This window comes from Molothrus aeneus, chromosome 7, assembly GCF_037042795.1.
Source record: "Molothrus aeneus isolate 106 chromosome 7, BPBGC_Maene_1.0, whole genome shotgun sequence".
In the NCBI taxonomy this organism is placed as follows: Eukaryota; Metazoa; Chordata; class Aves; order Passeriformes; family Icteridae; genus Molothrus; species Molothrus aeneus.
In genome coordinates, this window is record NC_089652.1 from 36,653,807 (window position 1) to 36,678,810 (window position 25,004).

Below are 25,004 nucleotides of genomic sequence, written 5' to 3' on the forward strand. Positions count from 1 at the left end.
ATCCGTTTCCGGGAGCGGCGCGCGCGGCGCTGTGGGAAGTCGTCGTCTCCCCCCCCCCCCCCCCCCCGTTTCCCCCCCCCCCTTCCTCCCCGCGGCCTCCCGAGCTCCCCCGGGGCGCATGCGCGGTGGCGGCCGCCGCTGCTGCCTCCCCTCCTCTTCCTCCTCCTCCTCCTCCTCCTTCTCCTCCTCCTCCTCCTCCTCCTTCCCGACAGCGGCGGCGGCGATGAGGAGGAGCGCGGGGGGGGGCGGCGGCGGGACGGCCGGTTGTTCGCGCCGCTGAAGGGACACGAAGCAGCGCCGCGCCGAGGCGGGGGCGGGGGGCCCCGAGTCGCTGCCCCCCCCGCAGCCCCGCCGGGGAGTTTCTTCCACATCCCCCCTAAACACACCGAGACCCCCCCCCCGTCCCTCGGGGGCGGCCCCGCGGAGCGCCGCTCCCTCCTCCTCCTCCCCCTTTATTACCCTTTGTGTGCGTCTCCGCCTTCCTCCCTGCGCCCGGGGGCCCTGAGGTGAGTGCGGGGGGAGCGGCGGGGCGGGGGGGGCTGTTTGTTTACCCCGTGTTTACCCCCTGTTTACCCCGGGGGGGCACCGCCTGTCACTCCGGGCCCCTTCCCGGCGCCCCCCGCCCCAGCTTTGTTGTCGGGGGATGCTCCGGGGATGCTCCTTTGGGCCCCTCCGGAGCGGGAGGGGAGGGGGGTGATGGTGGCGGGGGCGCCGGGCAAAGTTCGGGGTGGTGCGGTGGGTGCTGAGCCCCGGCCGAGTGCCCAAAGTGTTGTTTTCCCGGGATAACACGGAGCCCTGGCGTTGCCCCCCAGGTTCCAGGCCGTTGTTTGACTTATTGTTTGAGTTATTAAACCCCTGCGGTGGTGAAGGTACAAAGACCACTTGTACAAAGACCCTTTCCCGAGCTGAACTTCCAGGGGATAGACAGTCCAGGAGCTGGACTTGGTGTTTGCGGGGTTGGGATGTGCTTCGGTGGCAGCCCCTGGTTTATCGGTGGTGCCCGGCTATATTTGGTCAATGGTTTGTTCAGATATATATGTCGGGATGTGTTTTGCCATGGCTTTCTGCTGGGAAGGCCAAGTGTCTCCATCCCCGCTCACCGTGTTGGGCAGGTGCTGCTGGTGGACTGGCCTGACCATGTTTTCTGCTGGTTCCAGGGAAACTTACGTGTTCAGACGTCTGAAATAGGTTAGAACGTAATGGCTTTAAATGTCAAACTAAATTCTGGACTCGAGGAAATGTTGGGAGAAGCCTTCTAGATGTTTGCAAGGATCCAGAAGTAGGAGTTGGGGCATTAACACCAAGTTGAGATGAGACGGTCCCCTACACAAGTAGGATGTTTATATTGAAATCGCTGTTGTCTGCTTATTTCTGGAGCTTAATTATGTCCTCCGTAATTTCCAAAAGACGGTTGGAGTGCTTTGGTTTATTTTGGGCTTATTAGTTTTGGTTTGTTAAGCGCTGAGTGCAGAACCATGGAATAGGCCATGAGTGTGTGTTCCAGAGGGGCATCCCAGTTAAATGGTGGCCAGCAGAGAGTGTGTGCCCCTGTGCCTCATGCTGAAGGATGCCCACAAGAAAGAGCTCTCCTGGCATGCTGGGCTGTCTCCCATTTCTAGTTTGTACCCACGTGTCTGGTGGGAAGCAGCAGTTCTGGGGTCAGGCTGGGAAGAGTTTGAGAGAGCCACAATTTGATGGGGTGGAAGGAACAGGAGAAGACCAGAGCTGGATTGATACTGGACAATGTTGTGATGGAGAATTGGAGGCAGCAGCCATAACTGTAGCTCTTTCTAACAGTTTGCTGGTAGTTTTCTTTTTGCTTGTAATAACTTTGGGTTTAAAAATGTGGGGACAAAACCTTGACAGCGTCAATCCCCAAAATCAGCAGATGCGTGTATAAACACCCACGATTTAAACATGTGACTCTCCTTTTAGTTTACTACAGGTGGGAGCTGGACAGCAAAAGCCTGTCCAAGAGGGAAGGACATAATTTCATTATTTTATTTCATGACACTGCTGCTTTTCTCAGCCTGAGATCCCATTGATCTGCTTTCCTCTGTACATGGAAGCCTACAGTGGCTGCAGGATTACATTCCCCGTGTATGTAGAGCTGCAGCTCTGCCCCCAACTTCCACATCCCACAGTGATGTGATACAGTAGTTATTACAGGGATTTCACCATCTCCTTGTGTTTGGGGCTTTAAAGTACCTATGGTTTGGTTTAATATGGTTACACAGTGAATTTGAACAGGATTCTGAAGCTGGGCAGAATAATTCAGGGGTTTTTTTTCTTGCTTTAAATCCTAGAGATAAAATTACTGATAAACCTTCATTTCCATAGGCCTCCAGTCCTGCAGCCCAGTCTGTGCTGGAGGGAGAGCTGTGGGATGGGGTGGGAAGGGCCCTCTGAAGGAAGCACTGCTGGCACTGGGATTCTGGGTGGCAATTCCTGCATTCCTGCAGGTTTAGCACAAAGGGGTCTCAGGCTAATTTGGGCCTTCTGGCTGCTGTCACAGCCTTCCAGGAGCTGAAGGAGTTGAATCTTTCAACCTGTGCTAGGAAAGATTGTGAGTTACCAAACAGCTGTAACTGAAAGGCAACACAGTTTCCTTTTATTTGGGTTCCTAAGCTCTTTTTGCTGCTCTTATTGAGATATTTATGGGTGCTGATTGCTTTTAGGAAAACTTGGTGCTTCCAGTTCTTTATCGTTGGGGACAGAATTAATAATTATTTTGCTGTATTCTGGGTCAGTGGCTTCCTGGGCAGATAGTTTGGAATTAGCAAGGACCTGCCATGGCTGTGCTGAGCATGAAGATGCTGTTTAGGCCTGACTTTAATAATGTTTCTGTGGAGTTTGCTGCCATACCCTCCTTCCTTTGTGGACAAATGAGTTGGTCTCTATTTGGATTAGGGCGGCGGATGTTTGAGGAGAATCTTTATGATGCAATACCTTCAATAACTGAACTTTTCTTGCTGTCCTTTCATTCTTGGGCTGTGGAGGGATCAGTGTTCCTCCTTGTTCAAAAGCACTGGAGATCCTGGCATCATCACAGTCCTCTCCAGGATGGAATGCCTTGGGATTCAGCTGGCTCATTTAATTCTCTTTGTCAGTGGATTTATTTTTTTTTTTTTTTTTCCCTACTGTTCCTCATGGTTATTCCTTCTCTGTGGAAGATGAGTCTGTGAGCCCACCATGAGTTTGTGGCTCAGCAGCCAGTGTTCCCTGTGGAAAGCAGCAGGCCAGGTGGGAGGCCCCTCGTGCCCATCTGGAGCCCCACTAATGTCCCAGTGTCTCTCTATGGGCTTAAGAGGCCACGTGCACAAAGCAGTTCAGTCTCATCTGTTCATGGCCAGGGACACACATTTTGAAAGTGGCCGAGCTTCCTTTGCAAAAATCCTGTCAAAACTTTGGGGAAGTGGGGAATTCTGTTTGTTCTTTCAGGCTTGTTGGGTTGTCTGAGGGTTTGGTTTTGTTTGGTTGTCCCTGTGTTGGTTCTTGTTCCGTCCCAGTGGAAATCAGAATTACCATTGATTTCACAAATAAAAAGATACAGGATACATTTATTTCCTTTTTAATGCTCTTATGTCATTAAGGACCTGCTTATTCTTTTAAAGAGTTATTTGAACGTTGGAAACCACAGGCTCTCATTGGCTTTTGTTTGTATTTATTTTTGGAACTATTAGGTGCAATAATACTGCTCAATCAGTTTCAAATGGGCCTGCACAGGAACCAAGGCTGGTATTAGGAATGAAATTTTGGAAGAGCATTGGAAATAGCTTTCAGGATGCTTTAATTTTTCTCTGTGTGTCTGGAGCTAAACGAAGAGGGAATAAAACAAAAAGCAGCAGTTAAGAAATTGAGAAGTGCTGACTCTTTCCCTCTTTTGAATCCCAAGTTCTTTATTATAGCAATTTCTATTTTCTTGATGAATCGTCTAGAAAGGAGTTCAGACTTGGTACTATTTTTAAATCAAGGTGAAATTTGTCAAAATCACTTGGACTTGCAATGTTAAAAAGTGTATGAGTACACATGCAAATGAGTTTAGCTGCATACACAAATACGTAAATATATAAATGAGCATCTACAAGAAGTAGTAAAAAGCACTAATTGGAACTTTTCAGTGCTGCTTCAGGGGCCATTGTGAGCCCCTGAGCTCCAGGCTGGCAGCAGGAATCAGGAGAGCCCTGCCATGGCTATTCATAGAGCTTTGTGAAATGAGCTGGTCATCTGGGTTTATCTGCAGCCTGACAGGTGTTCCAGCCCCAAAATCTCCATTGCCTCCCATCCTTCCCATGGGAATGACTGAGGAACAAATCCTGTGCTGGGTTCAGTTGTTGGCGGAGCTGGAGATGCCCAAGATACATTTCTTGTTTGTTTGAAGGGTTTTTTTTTCTGAAATATTCTGTTTCAGGAGCTTTAAATGTGCTTAAAAACGAAGTGGTAAAGTGCTTGAAAATTCTTTTTTATGTTTCTAAGCAAATCTTTATTCTTTCATTTATTACTCTGGTTAAATTAAATGTGCTGTTTATTTTATATATTTTTATTTTCCAAAAAATGTTTTAAAGTAAGCGAGCAATATTTTAAAAATTCTTATCCTGCCACAATATCTGATAACCAGAACTCATAGAAGCAATATATTAATTCATTACTTTGCTATGAGGTAAATATTGAAGCTTGGGCTAAAAAAAAAAAACATATATTGTCATAATTTTTGCTTAGTCTACATTTTCAGTGGCATTAAATGCAGAATTATTTTGGTGTCTGAGTAATCTGAAATGTAAATAGCATCTGAAATATGAGGGCCCTTCGTTTGCAGCATCAGTAGCGTGGCCTCGCTCAGGAAAATTCCCAAGTGAGGGAAGCAGAACAGTTGTCAATTGTTTGCACAACAAATCCTGCTGGATCAAATGGTGATATTCCCAACGTTTAGATCAAGGAAGGCACGAGATAATGTTGCCTTGTACCCCACTGCCAAAGGAAACAAACACAGCCTAAGTTAGGAGAAAATTTGGCCAGCTACAACCTGGGCCTACATATCAGAAACACAGATAGGCAGAATTTTCCATTCATGCTGCCTAATGGTTGAAAAACATGGAAATTCAATTTCACTTGGCCAATTTTAGACTTGGTTTTTAAGCTCTGGTAGATCATTGCCAACGTGTAATTTAGGATTATCTGTTGTGACAAATTAAAGGCTTGATCAAAATCCGTGAAATGTTTGGGTTTGTCTTCATCCTTGAAGCTTTTATCTATCTACCTCATGTATATTCTATATATATCTGTATATATCTATATATTTATATAGATACTTATCTATATATATATCTGTATATCCATATAGATATCTATATATATAGATATTTATATAGATATTTATATAGATATTTATATAGATATTTATATAGATATATATCTATATATTTATATAGATATCTGTGTGTATATATATATTTATATAGATATCTATTTATTTATATAAATATCTATATAGATATCTGTGTATATATATATATATATATACATATACATATAGGGGACTAGGCCCACCAGAATGAGTACAAATTTCAAGTGTTTTGGTAAGACTGATTGTGTAGCTCCAGTCCAACCAAAACACATGAAATAATGAAAATAATAAACATAGCCTTTATATTTTTGGTTGTGTTTGTCCCTAATCTATTTAATTTAATTTCATTTTTATTTTTAAGCCTGATGCAATGTAGCTTTATGCATCATTTTAATTTTTTTGTATAAGCACACTGTCAATTTAAGGAGATAAATTTTATTTATTTTAACTGTGTGTAGAAGAGAAGCACAAAAAAATATTGTGCTGGATCCTCCCATCCAAACTCTAGATAAGAATAATTTTTTTAGTATCTGCTATTTTTGGAAGAAAACACTGCAAAAGTGAACAAATGAGATCATTGATTCAAGAAACAAAGTAGTCAGGAATCTGTAGTGAGCTGGTTTTTTTAGAACAGAACTTCCTTTTGTCTTTTAGGGGTTGGGGGCAGGAGAGGGATACGTTGTTCCCTCGTAATCTTTATGGGGCAGAGGCTTGGATCAGATTTCAGAGGTGGATGTGTTGGTGATGCAATGTGGTGTTGTCTTGTTGTTCCTGAACGTGCCTGCCTGGAATGGCAAATATTGTGAAGTTTTCTGGCTTTTTAGTTGTTTCTGGAAGGCTCATCCCATGTTTCTTACGGAGTAGCTCCCTTTGAAAGCTCAGGAAATAGGAATTTTCCCCATTTGTGCGATGCTAGGAAAGGTTTGGTTTTTGGAGATGCTGTTTGAAATGACTTTTCCCCCTGCATTTTGTCCCAGGGGAGCTGATTGCTGGCTCGGGGAGCTGGAGCCCAGTGGAAGGGTTTGTTGGTGCTGATGGCAGGAAAGCCCCGGTTTTCAGAGAGCTGAACCTTCTGTGGCCTCAGCTCAGCCTGCTCAGAGCTGCAGAGGGGATCACAGCCAAGCAGTGGCCTCTGATTGCCTCCAGAAATTCCTGTCACTGCTTCCTTTCAGGCTCACAACTGGACAGACTGGCACCTGTGTTTGGGACTGTGGCTCTTCAAGGTTTTCAGTAGAAGTTTTGTCCTAAATACCAGTGCAGGTATCAAAATCCTTCTAGCACAACCCTTGAGTTGTCCAAAGTCAAAGCACTTTGGCTTTTCCCTACTAAGATGATTTAAACCACTGAGGCTGGGAAATCCCACCTGCTCCGGGTAGCCAGAAGAGACAATAAAATGAACCAAAAACTAAACCCAAAAATTCCACGTAATACTTGAAACTTGGGACTGATGTTTGAGTTTAAGGAGTGTGTCCTTAAAAATCTGTGAGTTGTTGGAGCCTTTTAAAAGCCACGTGGCTCCCCTTGAAGTTGCCTGGGTGTTATTAAGTCATAAAGCAGGGCTGTGTCTGTGGGCCAGCTGAAGCAAACCATATCTGGGCTGGAGGCTATTGGTTCCTCACCTCTGTTTTAAAATTAGTCCAATGGTTTGCAGCGTGATTCATTTCTAAAAATGACTTGTCCATCTGTGCAGGGTGCCCTGGCTGGAGCCTTGCAGTGCTGCTGGGGCTTTGCTGGCACTTGTGTTACTCTCAGGACATCTTGGAGCCCTGTTGTATCCCTCTTTTCTTTGATAAATGTGTTAATTCAGGCATTAAGCTGGGTATAAAAACTGTGGTGCGAGTGATTTTGATTTTTGGAAATATCTATCCAATGTTTCTGCTCTTGATACTCTACTAGTAAAAATATAAATATGAAATCTTCAAGAAAAAAAATAGTAATGATGTCTATTCTATTTTCACTGCTAAAATATTTATCAACTTCTTAGGTGCTGGATCAAGCCCTAAATCTGAATTTTCATGAGTTGTAACCTCACAAAGGTCTTGGGGAACAAAACTTGTAACAAAGTAATGCTCCCCCCAAAGTTGGGCAGCTCCTTCATCAGCTGCCCTGTGGGTTCCTGGGGGATCACCTTCCACCTGGAGCTTTCTTTACAGAACTCTGGGGATTCCTGGGCTTTTCCCTGCGCTGCTTTCCTTAAAAACTTCACAGTTTTTATGGATCAGTTCTTAATCATCTTCTGTAACTCAGCTCCTTTGATGGAAGAGTCCTGCTAAGGATCTGCAGACGTTTAGAATCTGCAGAATTTAGGAGCACGTCTCTGGAACTTAAAAGTAAACAGAAATTCAAGACAATATTTTTAGTTTTCATTTTTATGTTAAAGGAACTTACATGCCAGTAGAAGTATTCCCATGTGTAAGAGCATCATCCTTTTTCTTAAATAATAATTATCAGACCAATAACTGTTGCTTTGTCAGAGAAGGAATATCGAAACTTTGGAGAGCCTGTTGTTACATTTTTTTAATTTTCAAAGAAAAAAATCAAAAAGAATTGATCAATACTTTCTCCAAGTATTGATCTATGCTAAATAAAACTAAGTTTAACTTTATTCAGGGTGGTTTTTTTGATGTTATAGATACTACAACCTGAGAGAGATTTATCCCATAGATGAACAGTTGGAAGTAGATTATTCTCATTTTTAATATTATTATTGCATTCAAAAAAAACAGTAAAAACTGTTAATATTCAGCTTTTGCTAATTATTGCAAATAATTATAATACTTTGTGTGGAATTTATTGATGGTGTATGTGAGTCTGGAATGTTTCTGTGCAATTACAGAAAAAATGAAATGCTTTTTAGTTTGTGTTTTGGTAGATAGTAGTCAAAGGCATTTGTAATACAGCAAAATGTTCAGTACAATGGTGGTGAATGTAAACTGAATTGTTGCTGATGGTGAACATTAAATTGAGGATATTTTAAGGCATTTCCAGTTGTTGTCTCGAAAGAAAGCTCTTTATAGAGGTTTTTAGTGAATGTCCCAGTGTTGAGAGTTGGTTGTCCTGTGCTCCAGAGGTCTTCACAGGCAGGTAGGATTTTGGGATTAGGTTCTGTGGACCTGGATATTCATCAGAAATTCCCAAATAATTACTGTTTTTTTTAATCTCTGCATTAATCCTGTCCAGCGTAATCCATAATTATTCTGTCCTCAATTTGCACAGACTCTCCTGTTGTTTACTCCTGCTTTACTCACCTACTTTATTGTGCCCCAATAGACATTCCTGACAAGTTACTAACTCTGAGTTGCCCTGGGAATTGTCTGTGTGTTTTTGGGGCAGCGAGTTTATCACCCCACCAAAAAAACCCATCAGACTTCAGGGAATGCATCCGCTAGGCTGAAATATTTTGATTTTTGTGCACAGGATGGTGAGGCTGCTTCAGGGGAGGGGGAGTTCCGTGGAGCTGCAAGGTGCAGCCTGTGGATAATAACCCTTCCTGCTGCTCTCTGTGGCTTTGGGGTTGGGGAACAGGGGGTTTGGCTCCCCAAAAAGGAGCAGGGAGGGCAGGACTGTAACTGAAAGCTGCTGCAGGGGCCTCGGGGCTGCAGGAGGAAGGAAGCGAGCGGGGAAACGTTCGGAAGAGGCAGAGCCTGGGGAGAGGGGTTGGTGGTCAGGAGCAGTGAAGGGGGATGTGGATGGCAGCAGGGAGGGCAGGGGATGAGGCAGAGCTGGAGTTTGGGGCAGAGTTAGTCAGGGCTGTAATGAAAATTAGGGGAATGTGGGGAGCAGGGGCCTGTGGGGGTGTGTAAATTGTTTGCTTTGACAGAGGGCAGCAGATCAGAGAACCATGGAGAGGTTTGGGTTGAAGGGAGCTTCAATCTCATCCCATTCCCCCCCACTCCGTGGTTGGGTTGTCCAGCCTGAACTTGGACGCTGCCAGGGATCCAGGGGCAGCCACAGCTTCTCTGGGCACCTGTGCCAGGGCCTGCCCACCCTCACAGGGAACAATCCCTTCTCAAATCCCACCCATCCCCGCCCTCTGGCACTGGGAGCCATTCCCTGGCTCCTGTCCCTCCATCCCTTGTCCCCAGTCCCTCTCCAGCTCTCCTGGAGCCCCTTCAGGCCCTGCCAGGGGCTCTGAGCTCTCCCTGGAGCCTTCCCTTCTCCAGGTGAGCACCCCCAGCTCTCCCAGCCTGGCTCCAGCCCTGGGATCCAGACTATGATGGAAAGGGGAGCTGATGACTTTTGATGGGAAAACCCACCTGGCAGCCTCGCTGAAGCCACAAGTATCAAGAATATTTTCACACAGTATCAACCAGAAAGTGCTGCTTAATCACAGCCTTTACATCCAGCAGCCTTAGAATGATTTGAAAAGGGAAGTAAACAGGCCTGTGAGTGTATAAATAATTCCATAATATTGCCACTGTTGCTGCCTCAACTTGGAAGAGCTGGGAGTTGCTGCTGAGCGGGCCTGGCTGGGCAGCCAGCCCTGCTGCTCTCAGACCAGTGATGCCTTGTGCAGGCTGACCCAGAACAGAGACTAGACAGAGTCCCAGAATAAAGCAGGGATTCATTCCAAGCATCTCCTCCATGGATCCACCTTGGGCAGCACCAGAGCCCAGCCAGGGCTGCACCCAAGATCAACCAAAATGGCCCCAAAATGCACCAGCGCTCCCGGGCTCTGTCCCTGGGATCAGTTCTGCTCCATTTGCATCTTGCAGTTCATTGTCCCATTCCAGCTTTAGCCCCTGCAGTCCCACCCTGCTTGTTTGTCTCTCTCCAGCCCACGGGGTTTGTGCTCCTGGGCTGAGATTTGGCTCATTTGTCCTTGGTGCCCAGCTGGAGCAGGAATTGTTTTGTCTCCCTGCTCTGTGCAGAGAGCCCTAATGTGAAGCCTAGACTTAGACACTAAAGCAGCACAGAATCTGAAAAACATGAAAGTTAAACCGGGGGCATCCACCAGGACCTGTATCCATGCCCCAGAAATGCTTTCACATCTTGGAGGACTTTGGCCTGGATGTTTGGGTTTCCAGCAGGGAAGTCTCCAGCACTTCAGTCCATGACTGGAGCTGGGTTCTCCTTTGTCCCACCATGGTTCTGCTCTGCTCCCAGCCCATCCATGGCTGAGTTTTCCTAGGAAAGCATCCCAGTGTGGAGAGGGTGGCTGGAATGCTGTGCATGCCTTGCCTGTGTTGTGTTTACTTTGACTTTATTCTCCTTGCTCGTCCCCTGAGTAAACAATCCTAATCCAGTGCTGCACATCCAAGGCAGCTCTGCTGGGTCTCACAGAACCTCCCTGCCTTTCTGTGCCTCCTTTTGCCATCAAACTCAGTATTCCTAGGCAGGGAAAACCACTGATTTATATGGATTATTCTAATCCAACATCATGCAAGCAAAATCAAAAAATAGTTTGACTACCTAATGATTCAGAAATGCAGACACGTTGCCAAAAATTTTAGCATTTGTTAGCTTTACACTTGAGCAAATGCATTCTGGTAGAGAATTGAACTTCTTTATTTTAACTCTTATCTGTGGAGTTTTAAGGCTTAGGAATTTATCCCATAATTCTAACAAATACAAAAATTAGTCTTTAAATTTCTTGTGTCTTCCTCTTTTTTGGAATAAATATTTCTGAATTTATAAAGACGGGGACAAACATTTTTCCTTTAAATACAGCCAGAAAAGTTTCTTCTTTTGTTGAACAGGAGCTCTAATATGATTTAGCATTTTCTACTTTGAGATAATGAGTTGAAGCAGGGCTTTAATGAAATAAATTCAGTGCAGCTTAGTGAGGAAAGGGGGTTTCTCTTGAATAACTCAGTTTCTTTCCAGTGCTTAAGTATTTCAATAAAAACAGGAACTAAATTTTTGAAGGAACCTCAGCAGAAGAAGGAGCCAGATGTGTTGATTTTGTAAACATTAAACAATCTGCATTCTAAGAATTATTCTCTGATCCCTTTGAACTCAAGGAGTGACTAAAGGATTTTGTGTCTCTCTATTGGACAGTGTTTTTCTGTGCATTTGCCAGTCATAACCAGAGCCTTGATATGACTGTAATGTATAAAATATCAGAACAACGTGGGGTTTTAATTTTTTGTCACTGTCTTCTGTAAAAATTATTTTGGACCTAATACAGGGGGATGATTTTACATAGTTCCATGAAGAATCAAAAAAGAAAAGTGGTTATTTAGGATGAGCAGAGCTCTTATCAGTGCAGAAACTTGATTTCTGAATTTAATTTCTATTGGGTAATGTAAACTGAAAGTACTGATATTAATCTGTGTTAGTTTCTGGTTAGCTGGAACTTACTAATAATTAACTAAATTTTAATGTTTTTTCCTGTTCTACCTGAAAAAAAGCCCAAACCTGTCCCAAAATACTGTGCTTTTCGCTAAATTACCACAGCTGTACATTTCAAAGAAATATTCTCCTGTAGTTCTGTCACAAGCAAGAAAAAGGGATTTGTTCAATCAGCTGAAATGAAATTATCTGCAAACCAGCAATGAGTTCCTTATGCATTTTCCCCATGATTCACTATCTGATGAAAAATATGTTAATATTTGTTATAATTTTGAACCAGATTTGAGAGGATTTGGGGTTTTATTTAGGTTTTTATATGGTAACACACAAGTCATTTGAGTCTTTGACATCAGACAGACTGGGAGGGACTTGGTTCAAGTGAAATTACCTGTTCTGCATGAATCTCTCTCAGAATCTTGCTCGTTAACAAGTTCTTCTCACTACTCTAAAACACTAAATTTTAAATTCAAACTAGATTGTTTTGGATAAAAGTAAGGAAAATAGAAAATTCCTGCAACATTCCAGTATAAAGTATTACATGGAAAATTCATGGTGTTATTCAGTGTTTAAAAGTGCTGCTTTTGTTTTCATTCATAGCCAGGGAGCTTTGCATTACTTTTACATGATTTTTATTTATTTTACTTTTTTTATGTCAAAAAGTAATACATTATTTCCTTTTTCAATATTTTTTATCATTATTTCCTCTGATTTGGTGCTGCCATAAATAATATTAAATATTTGGGTACGAAAAAATATTAAAATAATAATAATAATAATGTTAAAATAACAATAATATTAAAATAATAGTAATATTAAAATAATAATATTAGAATAATAACAATAATATTAAAATAATAATAATAAATGATAATAATAAATAATAATATTAAATGTTTGGGTGCAAAAAGTTGTAATTAATGTCTGGGCAGAGCGCTGTGTGTTTCTGGAGAGAAATCTCTTCATGTTTAGGGGAGCAATTACTTTTCCCATGTGTGTTGTGGGGTTTTGGGGTTGTTGTCCCATAGGCACCACTTCCCTGTGGGCTGGTGCCTCCCCCAGAGGTCAGCTGATGTTTCATAGTAGAGTGCAGCATGTTTTTCTCTGCACAATGAAAAAAAAGAAGTTTTATGACCTGAGCAAAACACTTTCCCCATTTCTGTAGAGACTTTTAGTGTCCAAAAGCTTTTCATAAATACAGCTATAGAATACCTAAGGCTATTCAATTCATCTTCTCAAGGGCAAAGGATTTTTTTTTTTTCCTTTTTTTGATTAAATTTTTTGGAGAAAGGAAGCTGTCAGAACAGACTTTATAGTTTTGCCTTTGTTGAATTGACACTCTATAAAATTTTATTTTAGCAGATTCGATACGAGAGGGAAGCAAACGATAGACTCCAAGTAGGGCAGGGAAGAAAGTTGTAGGTTATTAAATCTTTTCAAGGAGAAAAGGAAGTAGTTCAGTGTGCTCACAGAGGTTCCTGTGTCAGCAATTGGGGAGCCTGGCAGACATTATCTCCAGGCAGCAGCAGGTTAGGGAGGACAGGGTGGGAAGGGGATGCTGAACTTCCAGCAAGAAGGAAATTGAGATATTTAACCTGATTCAGAGCTGGGCTTGCTTTAGATCTCCTTTTACTCTGCAGGCCTTGAGCTGCAGTGTGGGAGAGTTTGGAGCACGCCGGTTAAAAAGTGAATTTCAGTGTGTTGAAGTAGACATCTTAATAGAATTGTTATTTTTTTTCAGAATGAATGTAGCATTAAGGAAAAATGATAGCAACACAGCAGATAAATTGGAGTAATTTAACAGTTAACAGGTGGGTTGGGTTTTGGGGAGGGAGGGTTTCCACCCCACCCTGCTCTCCATGGACATCCATCCATCCCCAGGGAAGGGTTTCCATCCCACCCTGCTCTCCATGGACATCCCCAGGGAAGGGTTTCCATCCCACCCTGCTCTCCATGGACATCCATCCATCCCCAGGGAAGGGTTTCCATCCCACCCTGCTCTCCATGGACATCCATCCATCCCCAGGGAAGGGTTTCCATCCCACCCTGCTCTCCATGGACACCCATCCCCAGGGAAGGGTTTCCATCCCACCCTGCTCTCCATGGACATCCCCAGGGAAGGGTTTCCACCCCACCCTGCTCTCCATGGACATCCATCCATCCCCAGGGAAGGGTTTCCATCCCACCCTGCTCTCCATGGACACCCATCCATCCCCAGGGAAGGGTTTCCATCCCACCCTGCTCTCCATGGACATCCATCCATCCCCAGGGAAGGGTTTCCATCCCACCCTGCTCTCCATGGACATCCATCCATCCCCAGGGAAGGGTTTCCATCCCACCCTGCTCTCCATGGACATCCATCCATCCCCAGGGAAGGGTTTCCATCCCACCCTGCTCTCCATGGACACCCATCCCCAGGGAAGGGTTTCCATCCCACCCTGCTCTCCATGTACATCCATCCATCCCCAGGGAAGGGTTTCCACCCCACCCTGCTCTCCATGGACACCCATCCATCCCCAGGGAAGGGTTTCCACCCCACCCTGCTCTCCATGGACATCCATCCATCCCCAGGGAAGGGTTTCCATCCCACCCTGCTCTCCATGGACACACATCCCCAGGGAAGGGTTTCCATCCCACCCTGCTCTCCATGTACATCCATCCATCCCCAGGGAAGGGTTTCCATCCCACCCTGCTCTCCATGTACATCCATCCATCCCCAGGGAAGGGTTTCCATCCCACCCTGCTCTCCATGGACACCCATCCCCAGGGAAGGGTTTCCATCCCACCCTGCTCTCCATGGACATCCATCCATCCCCAGGGAAGGGTTTCCATCCCACCCTGCTCTCCATGGACACCCATCCATCCCCAGGGAAGGGTTTCCATCCCACCCTGCTCTCCATGGACATCCATCCATCCCCAGGGAAGGGTTTCCATCCCACCCTGCTCTCCATGGACATCCATCCATCCCCAGGGAAGGGTTTCCATCCCACCCTGCTCTCCATGGACAGCCGTGAAAGTTTTTCTGGGAGCTGCCCCTGTCCTAAGGACGTGGGCGGGATTGATGGGATTATTGTGGGGTCCCTTGGCCCCGGGGTCCGTGCTGTGCTCTGCAGCTCTGTTCTTTGTGCCCGCTGAGCTGGGTGTTTGGGGGTGAGCTCAGGGAGGCCCCGAGCTGGGTGTGTGCCCAAAGCTCAGCAGCATTCCCTCCAGCAGGATCCAGGGGCTGTGCTGCCATCCCTGGAGCTGGCAGAGCCTCTGCAGCCAGCGGGGTGTGGGTGGGAGGTGGAGCCAGGTGAGCCATGGAGGCTCTCAGAGCAGTCGTGCCCCTGCCAGTTGGGACTTGTGGGAGACTGGCAGGGATCAGGAGCACAGCCCTTCACTGCAGCGTCATTCTCACACAAAATTGCTGCTTCTTTCAGGGGATTGGCCTGGCTGGTGCTTGATACCCACTGTGCTAGGGAGGGGAAATCAGAGAGGTAAAATCCTAGGGAAATGTTTGTGTAGTCCTGCATGGGACTTGACTGGGAGAATTCCACTTGTCCTGTGTCTAGGCAGGGCAATGAGAAATGTTGAGCAGGCTGACAGCAGGTGAATGTTATCCAGACTGCAGCAGTTTGGGAATCAGCCCTTCTGTTTTGGGAAGTTGTCATTTCTGCAGTCATGGAGACGCTCATTAGACATCTCACATTCAATATGCAGCTTATTGAGCACTTGGCTGAGAAATGATGAGCAGAACAATTGCATCTTGAGGGAAAGCTGCCTTTGGAGAGAATGGGCTTCCCTGGGTTAGTCATGGACACGTAATTGTTTAATTTTTTTAAATTAATCTGAAGATGCTGTGGGCATGGATGCTTTTCTGATGGGATGGGGTAGGTCCAGGTGGTTTAGGGTCATGCTTTTGCTTTGTGTGAAGATCTAGAAGGAGCAAACCCACTGTGGTGGCAAGGATGTGACCTGTAAGTTTGTTTTTTATATGCTGGTGTTAGAAACCCTGAGACCCTTCAGTAATGAGGTGAGATGGTGCCGTTCCCTGATTCTTCTTCCAAAACTTAAAATGACATTGCATTAAAACATCAATGAATAACAAATCATGAAACAAACCATGGGATAACATTCTGGTTACTTGTGCACTGATAAATTCACAGTTAAAACAGTGAAAAGAGAAATTGATGTAAAATTGTACCCTTGGACACATTCTACTAAGGGTTCAGAATAGTCACTTTTTATGCACTGAGACTTCCACTAAGTTCATATATTCTACAGCTTTCCTAGCACAGATAAAAGGGCCTGCATCAATGATATCATTTACCAATTTAAACCTTAGTTTCTATTTTAAAGTAAGTGATATCTAATATTTGGTAGGGGGTTGGGAGCATCTTGTGTAGAAACAGTTATCTCTAACCATTTTGGATTCTAAAGCCAGAATGAATATGGGAGAGTAGACTGAATTTACAAAATATCAGTCTGAGCACAACAAAAGGACTGGGGCTTCTTTTCTTTGAGGTGTTTTTTTTGTTGTTGTTCTTTTTATCTCCCAACTGAAAAATGGTCCAGTTCTTCCCCACCCCCAAGTGAAAGAAGAATTGGAGTGCCCTGCCACGGGGAGAGAAGCAGAAAAGGTGAAAAGCCCCGAGCAGCAGGGCAGAGCAGAGGAGGCCATAAAGGGTTTGTTGTGTGGTACACAGGTTGTTAATGCTGTTAATGATTGAGCTGTTTATGGGGGATTACAAAGGGATAGGAAACGACTCTGCTCAGGAATTCCACTGAACCCCAGAGACATGAACAAAAGTTTAGCAGGATGCTGGACTGGGCTTTGCCAGCAGAAGCTCCCAGAGCTGGTGAGGAGCACAAACACAAGTGGCTGCAGGGTCATCCTGCTTTAATGGGCCACCAGAGGTGTCCCCCGGGCCAGAGGCTCCTGGGACACCGAGAGTCCCTGGCACTATTGAGTTACAGCATGGCAGGGTTACAGGAGCTGGGAGTTCACACAAATATGCTGTCATACTTGCTAGACCTGTACATCGAGTTTGGGGGTTGGGCATTTTGGGGGTTTGTTTTCTAGGGGGTTTTAATAAATGCAAACTTCCTAAACCCCACTGATAGGTAGATATTTGTCATTTGCTCTGTTGGGAGTGCATTTTAGTTGTTAAAGATCAGGAACATAGCTTTACTATTGGTTTTATGAATGCTTTGGACATCCAGCTTGTTTCCTCAGAAGTGTAATGTTATGGTTTATAAACTGGAAGTCCCTTCTCCTATTTTCCCACATCATAATCGAGTTTACAGCAGCTCTGGCTGCTTCTCTTCTGGTTGTGTTTCAGGCTCAGTGACTCTGGTTCTTGGGCTGTGTCCCCACGGGTGGTGACCTTAGGGAGGGCTCTGAGGAGTGCTGGGACTTGTGTTGTGCTGTTGCAGTCTGAAATCATCCTGTCCTGCTCACAGAGCCATCATGCAGAGTCTGATCACCAGGGCTATGTTTAGAAATTGAGGAGGAACCTTTCCAGCTCCTCGTAGTAGAGATGGGAAGAGGAGGAGCAGCCACTTGTCATTTCCCTGCAAAAGAGGCTCCCCAGTTTCTAGAAACGTTTCTGGTGCTGTTGAGTGGTTTGATCAGCCTCTAGCTGTGTTTTCAATTAAAAATGCATCTTTTTGATGTCTCTCCCGAAGCCATAGACTTGACTTTACCCTTATTAGTTCTTGGGCACATTATGATGATGGTTATAGATGGTGCAAAGTGGTGAAAATGCTCCTTTGAGCAGTGCCAGGTTTTAGCATTAGAAGGTTCAGGGAATACTGAGCAGAGAGAAAAGCTGGAACATCCTGGCCATTGTAGTACTCTAACATATCAAATTACACACACAACACCCCCATTTGTGCAAAAATCATTAATCCAAACCACCTGTTTGTTGTACATGATTTTACCTCACCTTTTGATGGTACCAGCTCTGGGGTGAGACATCTGGGAGTGAAACTCCTGCCATATTCCAAAGGGGAATCCAGCTGTGAGCCATGGATCAGGTTAGCACCATTTACATGAATTAGCAAAACCCATCAGGTGCCAACCAAACTGCTGCAAGCTCCACTTCTGGCTGGAAGTTCAGGCTTCCTGGGTGTAGGAACGTGAGTGCAGTGGCTGCTGCAGCATTTGGAGCTGGCTCTGCCTGGGAAGGGGAGCACTGGCTCGCAAGGAAGCTCCCAATAATCCTTGGAAGTGGTTCCTGCAGCAAACTGTGACAGTGTTTGGTGTGCAGGCTCCCTGCTCCTGGCATGCTGGCTGCTGGCTCTCCATAACCTATGAAATACAGAGTGCATGAATCCATCAGCTGGGGATGAATGTCTCTGTTTTGGGGGTTTGCTCAGAAATTGTGCAAAACTGGATGTAAAATGTTGCATTAAACCTTGGCAGGCAGCAATGTGCCACTTTGCTATTTAAGTTTGGGTTCATCTGTGAAGGGGATTTTGGAGAAATAATATTCATCTTTTCCCTTCCTCCAGAGAAAACAGAAATGTGCTGCTAAAATCTGGTGATTTTTTTACAGCTGTTTTGGATACTGGGGAGAAGGGGCAGTGGATGTGTCTGAATTCTCTCTGGAGCATTTCAGAGTATCATTTAGGAATATTTCACTGTACAGTTGTGTTCTGCCAAAGTCACAGGATCCATACTCATAAATAATTTGTGCTTTTTGTGAAGTGCCCTCCTTTAGAGGCTGCTCTGTTCAGCAGCAAGTGCAGAATGAAGCCTCACGTGATGCACGTGGGTTTAGCAGTTGATGAGCAGCTAATTAAAGGCTGCTCTGGACCTGGAAGGAGGAAGTGTGTGTCCAGGAAAACAGGGTCCTTAGGCCACCCAAAACATCTCCTGGACTTCTGGGATGGAGCTGAAAAAAATTTCCCATTTGCCCCAGTCAAGGAATGAGTGATAGTATCACGTTTTCTATTTCATGTGTGGATTATTTACAGACAGATTATGCATCTCTGCCTTTTTCTCCCAAGTACAGGAAGTTTTGCTGGCATTTGAGTAGCTTGTCTCAATTTGGATTTTTTTTTTCTTCCTTCTAAAACCCAAAGCATTTCACTGCAAAAGAAACCTAAGGGAAAAGTTCTCTGAAACCAGGATGTGTGTGCAGAATGATGGCTGGGTGTCCACCCACAGATTAAAACATTCCTGCCAAGGGTAGCTCTGTTCAGATACAGCAAAATAGTTGTGTGGGGATTGTAAGTGGTAGAAAGTTGTTGCCTGTTCTAAGAAAGTACAGAAGAGAACAAAAAGCTGACTTTAGTTTAGAACTTGAATTAAAAGCCACAGAGAAGCAGGATGGAAATCCTCCAGCCTGCAGTGGCGTTTATTGCCCAGGATACAGATTTGTGTTGTTCCCTTTAAGAAGCTCTGCAGGACTGTTTGTGTCTGAAGTTCTGTACCTGTTACAGGTTTTGGATGTTGCTGCTAGAGGATGAAGTGGGTTCCCTTGGAAGTTCACAGCTAAAGCAGCCTGAGCTCTCCTTGTCACTCCCTGTGTCTGTCAGGCCTGGCAAAGGTGTTGGGAAAATCCCCTCAGCTGCAGGTTGGGAATTGCAGGCAGCTGCTGCTGGGCTGTGCTCCAGCCGAGAGAGGAGCAGGGCTGCAGGGCAGGGCAGGGCAGGGCACTGTCACTCTCTGTGCCCCTCAGGTGAGACCCCACCTGCAGAGCTGCCCCAGCCCTGGGCCCAGCACAGGAGGCACCAGCTGTGATCCCAGGCAGAATCGTGAGCTTCCAGCTCTGGGCTGTCCAGAGGGACCTGGAGCTGCTGGAGAGAGCCCAGAGGGTCCCATGGAGCTGCTGCAGGGCTGGAGCCCCTCTGGAGCCAGGCTGGGAGAGCTGGGAATGTTCCCCTGGAGAAGGGAAGGCTCCAGGCAGAGCTCAGAGCCCCTGGCAGGGCCTGAAGGGGCTCCAGGAGAGCTGGAGAGGGACTGGGGACAAGGGATGGAGGGACAGGAGCCAGGGAATGGCTCCCAGTGCCAGAGGGCAGGGATGGATGGGACATTGGGAACTGGGAATTCCTGGCTGGGCTGGGATTCCCAGAGCAGCTGGGGCTGCCCCTGGATCCCTGGCAGTGCCCAAGGCCAGGCTGGAGCGGCCTGGGACAGTGGGAGGTGTCCCTGCCCATGGATCAGGATGAGCTTTAGTGACCCTTCCAACCCAGAGTCCAACTTCCAACCCACTTCTATGACTTTTTACACCTTGGTGCTGCCCAGGCTCCTGCCCTTACCTGTGCAGGTGTCACAGGGCTGGGGTGCAGCCACCTCCACCCTCCCTTTGCCAGCAAAGCCCAGGTGCAAGAATGACACAGTTTTTTTGAGGTTGGTGCACAGCCTCCCCTGTGAACATCTCTAGTCACAAATCAGTAATTCCTGGCAAGATCTATTTGGATCCTACCAAGACTTTTCAGTCACCAGTTGTGTGTTCAGTGCTCTGTAACACAGAAATACGAATTTCTCACAACCCTCCAACAATTTGGGAAGGAAACAGATACTGCAGGTGTGTCAGGTAGCTGAGTTTATAAACCCAGAGAAGCTTTGTGCCAGAACCTTTTCTGAAACTCAAGGTGTGGCGGCTGCTTTTTAATACCTGGTGTGTCTGATTTGAAACCATCACCATACTAGCAATTAAAGAACCAAAAAGGGCTGGCTGGTATCGTGTTGTAGTCCCTTTGGAAGCTGGAAAAGTGCCCCTGGATACAGGCTTGAGTGAGTGCAGCTGAGGTGGAGATGCAGAATCCCTGAGCAGGATGCTCTTGGCTCTGCAGTGGTGTCTCTGATGGACACAGGGGCTCATTGTGGGGTTTCTCACATTAAGGTGACAGAAGAAGTAAACTGAGACAGCTTTGTCCCAGTGATGTCTTCAGGAGCTTTGTCCCAATGATGTCTTCATTTTCAGTTTTCCCATTTAAACTTCCCAAACTTTAAAGGGAGAAGAGTGTTTCATCCTTCCTTATCTTTCCCTCTCCTTGCCTTTTCTGGCCCAGGAACTTTAATATTTTAAGGAAGGGCTTCAGCATTTTGGCATTTTTAAGGACACAATCCTTCAGTGGGAAGCAGCACTTAGGTGTGGGATCATTGCTAGGGATGGGAGAGAAGAAGAAAATGAAAAAGCTGCCAGTCACTTTGTGCTGTTTCATGGAGAGCAGAGCCAGGTCTCCAAAGGAAATGGGAAGAGAGGAGCTCTGCCATGAGCCTTTAGGAGACAGATCTCTTCATCTCAGTCCTCAAGTGGCTCTGCAAGGAGTGCTGGCCTGGAAATGGCCAGAAATTCACCTCAGCTGGGCTCCTTCCAGCAGTCTCTGGGATTCCTGCAGCGTGCCTGGAGCAGGCTGAGCCACAGGAGCCCCAGAGCTGCAGAGGGACAGGCTGGGACACGCTGGAGCCACTCGCTCTGTGCTGCCTCTGCCGGGCTGGGGACAGGGAATCTGGGTCATGTCTGTCTGTCCGTCCCTCACCACTGCAGCCTCGGCTCAGCCAGCCACACCTGAACAGGGCATTTCCTCCCCTGTCCCTCTTTTCTTCCCCAGGCACCCCAGAGCAGGGACAGTACAGGAGGATCCAGTGTTAAAGGCTCTTCTGCTGTTTTGGTAACACATGAGGGATTTATTGCTGTGCCTGCTCCTGAGAGGCAGCAGCACTTGCTGGGTTTAGGAACTGGAAAATGAGCGTGGATGCCTGTGTTCATCAAATATTTAATTACAGGATGTCAGTGGTGCCATTACCTGAGCATAGGTGGGTGTCTGAAAGCCTGAGCTGGGCTCTTTTCCATGGCCAGCATCCTCACATCCCTGCCTGGCCTCCTCCCCAGTGCAATTCCCAAGCAATTTCTCATGCCCACGTGTCTAATCCACAGCAATTCCAGGCTATGGTCATTATGTCCTAAAAAGAGAAAACATTTCCAGTCCAAAATAACCAAGGTTTACTGAAGTCATTCATATTCACACTGGCAAATATCCAAACATCTTTCTTTTTGCCTACTTCCTTTCCCATCCTCCAGCCTGCATGGGTTCTTCTCCTTAAAGAAAATAAACTTTCACTTCTAGATTTCAATGCATTTTATTGCTGTAAATCTCAAAATAGGAAGGGAAAAAGCCTTCAGGTAAAAATCAGAATTTAAAAGCTAGTTCTGTCCTGGCTGGGACATTCGTTCCTTATTTGTATCTTCAGTTTTAAATATGCAAATTTATTTATTTTTATCCTGCTGAAGCTGCTTCACAGAGGCAATGTCAGAGTGGTGGTTTCTACCTGAAGAGGGGTTTTTGTGTGTGGAATTCCTGGAGCTGTGAGATATGTTGTAATCAGATAGGAATTTGGGAAATGTATAGGTCTTTCAGGAGTGCATAGCTCATGTTGTCATCATTTTTCAGCTCTCCACCATCCAAACTTTGCTTTAGCTAATGCAAGCCAGATGGGTTATTGCTATTTTATACACTAATATTTGTATTTAGGGTTTTTTAATGGTCTCTGCTAATACTGCTGAGGCAGTAGGAATTGTATAATCATGATTAAGGAAATTTTTTTTACTTCAGTTGTTTTGTTTGTTTCTCAGTGCTGGTTATGGATCAGGTGTTGCAGAGATTTGATTATTTTATGTTTCACTAGAGGAAAAAAAAAAGGTTGCTTAAAGATGGATTTCTGGTCTGCTTTGGGAGAAAGAAACAGAGTGGTTTATACAAATGCAATAAATAAATAAATAACTCTAGGAAAAAAAAAAAAAAGCCCTGCATGTGAGTACAATACTGCAGGAAACATGAGACAGCAGAAAACCAGCCTTCCTTGCAGAAATACTTGATCAAGCATTCTTCTCCCCTGAAGTGAAATTCAGATTCATAATGGTGACAGTTGTCAACTCCAAGCCACCATCAGTTTTAGAAGCTCAATTACAATCTATTTTCTTTGTAGATAATAATTCCAGATAAATATTGCTAAAAGCAAGCCCGAGCTGAGGAGACAAAGCAATTAAATCCCACATTAATTTGTTTACCAGTGTCACACGGAATAAATCGACTGTAAGCTTTCCTAAACGATCTGGAGGTGCTGGGCAGAGCTTTTTTGTGAAATGCTGGAGAGGGGGAATGTGGATTCTTTGCTGGAGTCACGTGCTTAATTAGACATTATGTAAATGATACTTTACATGACGAAAATAATCTTGGCTGAGTTCTGTGGTGATGCCAGGGCTGCCTTGGCCACGGGAAGGTAAAAAATGGGAGGAGGGAGGGAGACACAAGTGGGCAGAGCTCTGTGAACAGAATTTCAACACCAGCACTTGCTCATTCTCTCTTTTTAAACAGTGCAACATCAGCCCCATCCGTGCAGGAGTACATTTTAGCTTGAAAAGATCAATTTTGAACTCTTTTAGTTTTAAAGATAACCTTTCAAATGTGTGCCAGAGCAGCCTGGAGTTCCAGGAATACAAACAGAATCAGTGCTTCTGCCTCAAACCTCCCTGAATGGCAAAGCAGCAGCAGGAAAAAAAATTGTAAGGTTGTTTTTTTGGGTTTGATTTTTCTTTTTTTTTCCTTCAGGCAATGTGAACATTAAGACAAACATCTCGATTTTTATACTGTTTGGAAAAACCTGTGTGTAGGAAGGGAAGCTTCATTTCTGAATATCCTTTGGTTGTTATTCTTTGCTGTAATTATTTTATGATACCTTCAGAGCACCTGATTTGGTTTTTATCTTTTGTGATACTTTGGTTTTTTTGGGTTTTGGTTTGTTTTTTTTTTTAATGATTTCAAGGCTGTATCTATTGCTGTATCTTCATTGTACTTAAGAGGCAAAGAAAAAATATGTCATTTGCCAAGTGGCAGCTGAGAGAGAGATTAAATAACTTGCTCAAGTCAGTGTCAGAGTTGGGATTAGAAATCTGTCCCTGCCGTGGTCTCTGAAAATAAGATTATGTTCCTTGTGCCCTGAATTATAGTCAAATAAAAGAGATTTTAGAGCCTTCTGTGGTAGGCGTGTCCTGTTGCCATTTGTCATGTCTGGGTAATAAATAGGAATTTCTAGAATGAATTTAGTGGGAATTTTGAAATGGATTCAGGAGGTAGCAGGAGCATACCCATGCTGCTTTGTGGGTTCGTCATATTTTTAAATCATGGATGAAATGTTAAATTCACCATGTGAAATTACCTGGGCAGGGCTAAAAGTACAAACAGGGATTGGTCTGATAAAGGGCAGGGGGAATTAAGATTTTAGGCAATAATTAAGCACCATCATTATGCAGATCACTGTACTCATGAGAGGAATTAACAGCAAAAAATAATAAGGGAAACTTCTGCTGCTCTTTAGCATTTTTGTGCTACAAATAGAGTAAGGAAGAACAATTCAGGAGACTTTTAATGACTGGGATCTAAATCTAAGGAAAAGACTTTGAAAGCAGACTGTTTTTCAGGGTTGTCACTATGCTGTCTAAATAATACCAGGTATCAACAGAGTAAGCAAAAAAAAATTGTCTCAAACAAGATTATTTATTATCTCTAGAAATTAATGTTTTAGTGAAAACTTGTGTTTTCACTAAAACATTAATTTAGTGCTCAGGATACTGAAATTATACTGATTTTTTAATTTTAACATCTTTTAAATTTTGGTCTTTGAGTAAAAGTACGTTGTACATAGATATGTATAACTTATTTAAAAAGATGAAAATGGGGAGTCAACAGTCTCAAAATACAGGTTTGTCAAAAAAAGTGCCCCAAATATCCCTTTACTTTTCCAATGGACAGAGAATTGGTAATTTTTTAGTGGACTCTGAGTTTGTCAGAAGAGTGAACAGTGCTCAGGTGAAGAACTTGAGTCTGCCCAGATTTGAGAGCTGTGCTAATTGTTGTCTTACAGGAGATAATAAAACACACCAGGGCTTTAAAAAGGCAAAAAACCTGTATTTTTCTGCCCCTTCTTCAAATCTTCAGAGTCAGCCCATCCTTTACAAATACCCCTTATTTGTGTTTCCTCTCTGGACAGGTAACTATGATGCATTCTTATCTTAGTATGAGAACAGCTTTTCTCCAAAAAAAATCAGAATTTGTTATCAGAATCCTCAGTGTCTGCGCCTCACCTGGAGGGCTCTGGATCCCTGACACATCTCCAGGACTTTTTGGGAGTTGTGGAGCCTTTGGAGAAGGATGGAAGTTCTTTCTCTTTGTTTTTTTTATTATTTGCAAACAGCTTTTCCTTTCTTTTTGGTGCTTCCTGATGTCAGTGGGCAGGAGGAGCGAATGTTGCGATCTCAGAGGAATGACTGGGAGAGAAAACCCTGCAGATCCCTTCCCAAGGAAGATGAGGAACATGGTAGAAGAACAGAATCCGGATCATTTAGGCTGGAAAACAGAATCAGGATCATTTAGGCTG

At 44.7% G+C, this 25,004-nt stretch overlaps 1 long non-coding RNA gene across 1 annotated transcript in view; it reads left to right on the forward strand.

The window, feature by feature from the left end:
- The first annotated feature begins 398 nt into the window (after window positions 1–398).
- The window catches only part of LOC136559093 (uncharacterized), an 87,808-nt gene continuing 63,202 nt past the window's right edge, over window positions 399–25,004 (forward strand). The window contains exon 1 of the long non-coding RNA XR_010783967.1: window positions 399–506. This is a non-coding gene — a long non-coding RNA (uncharacterized lncRNA). The remainder of the gene's footprint in view (window positions 507–25,004) is intronic.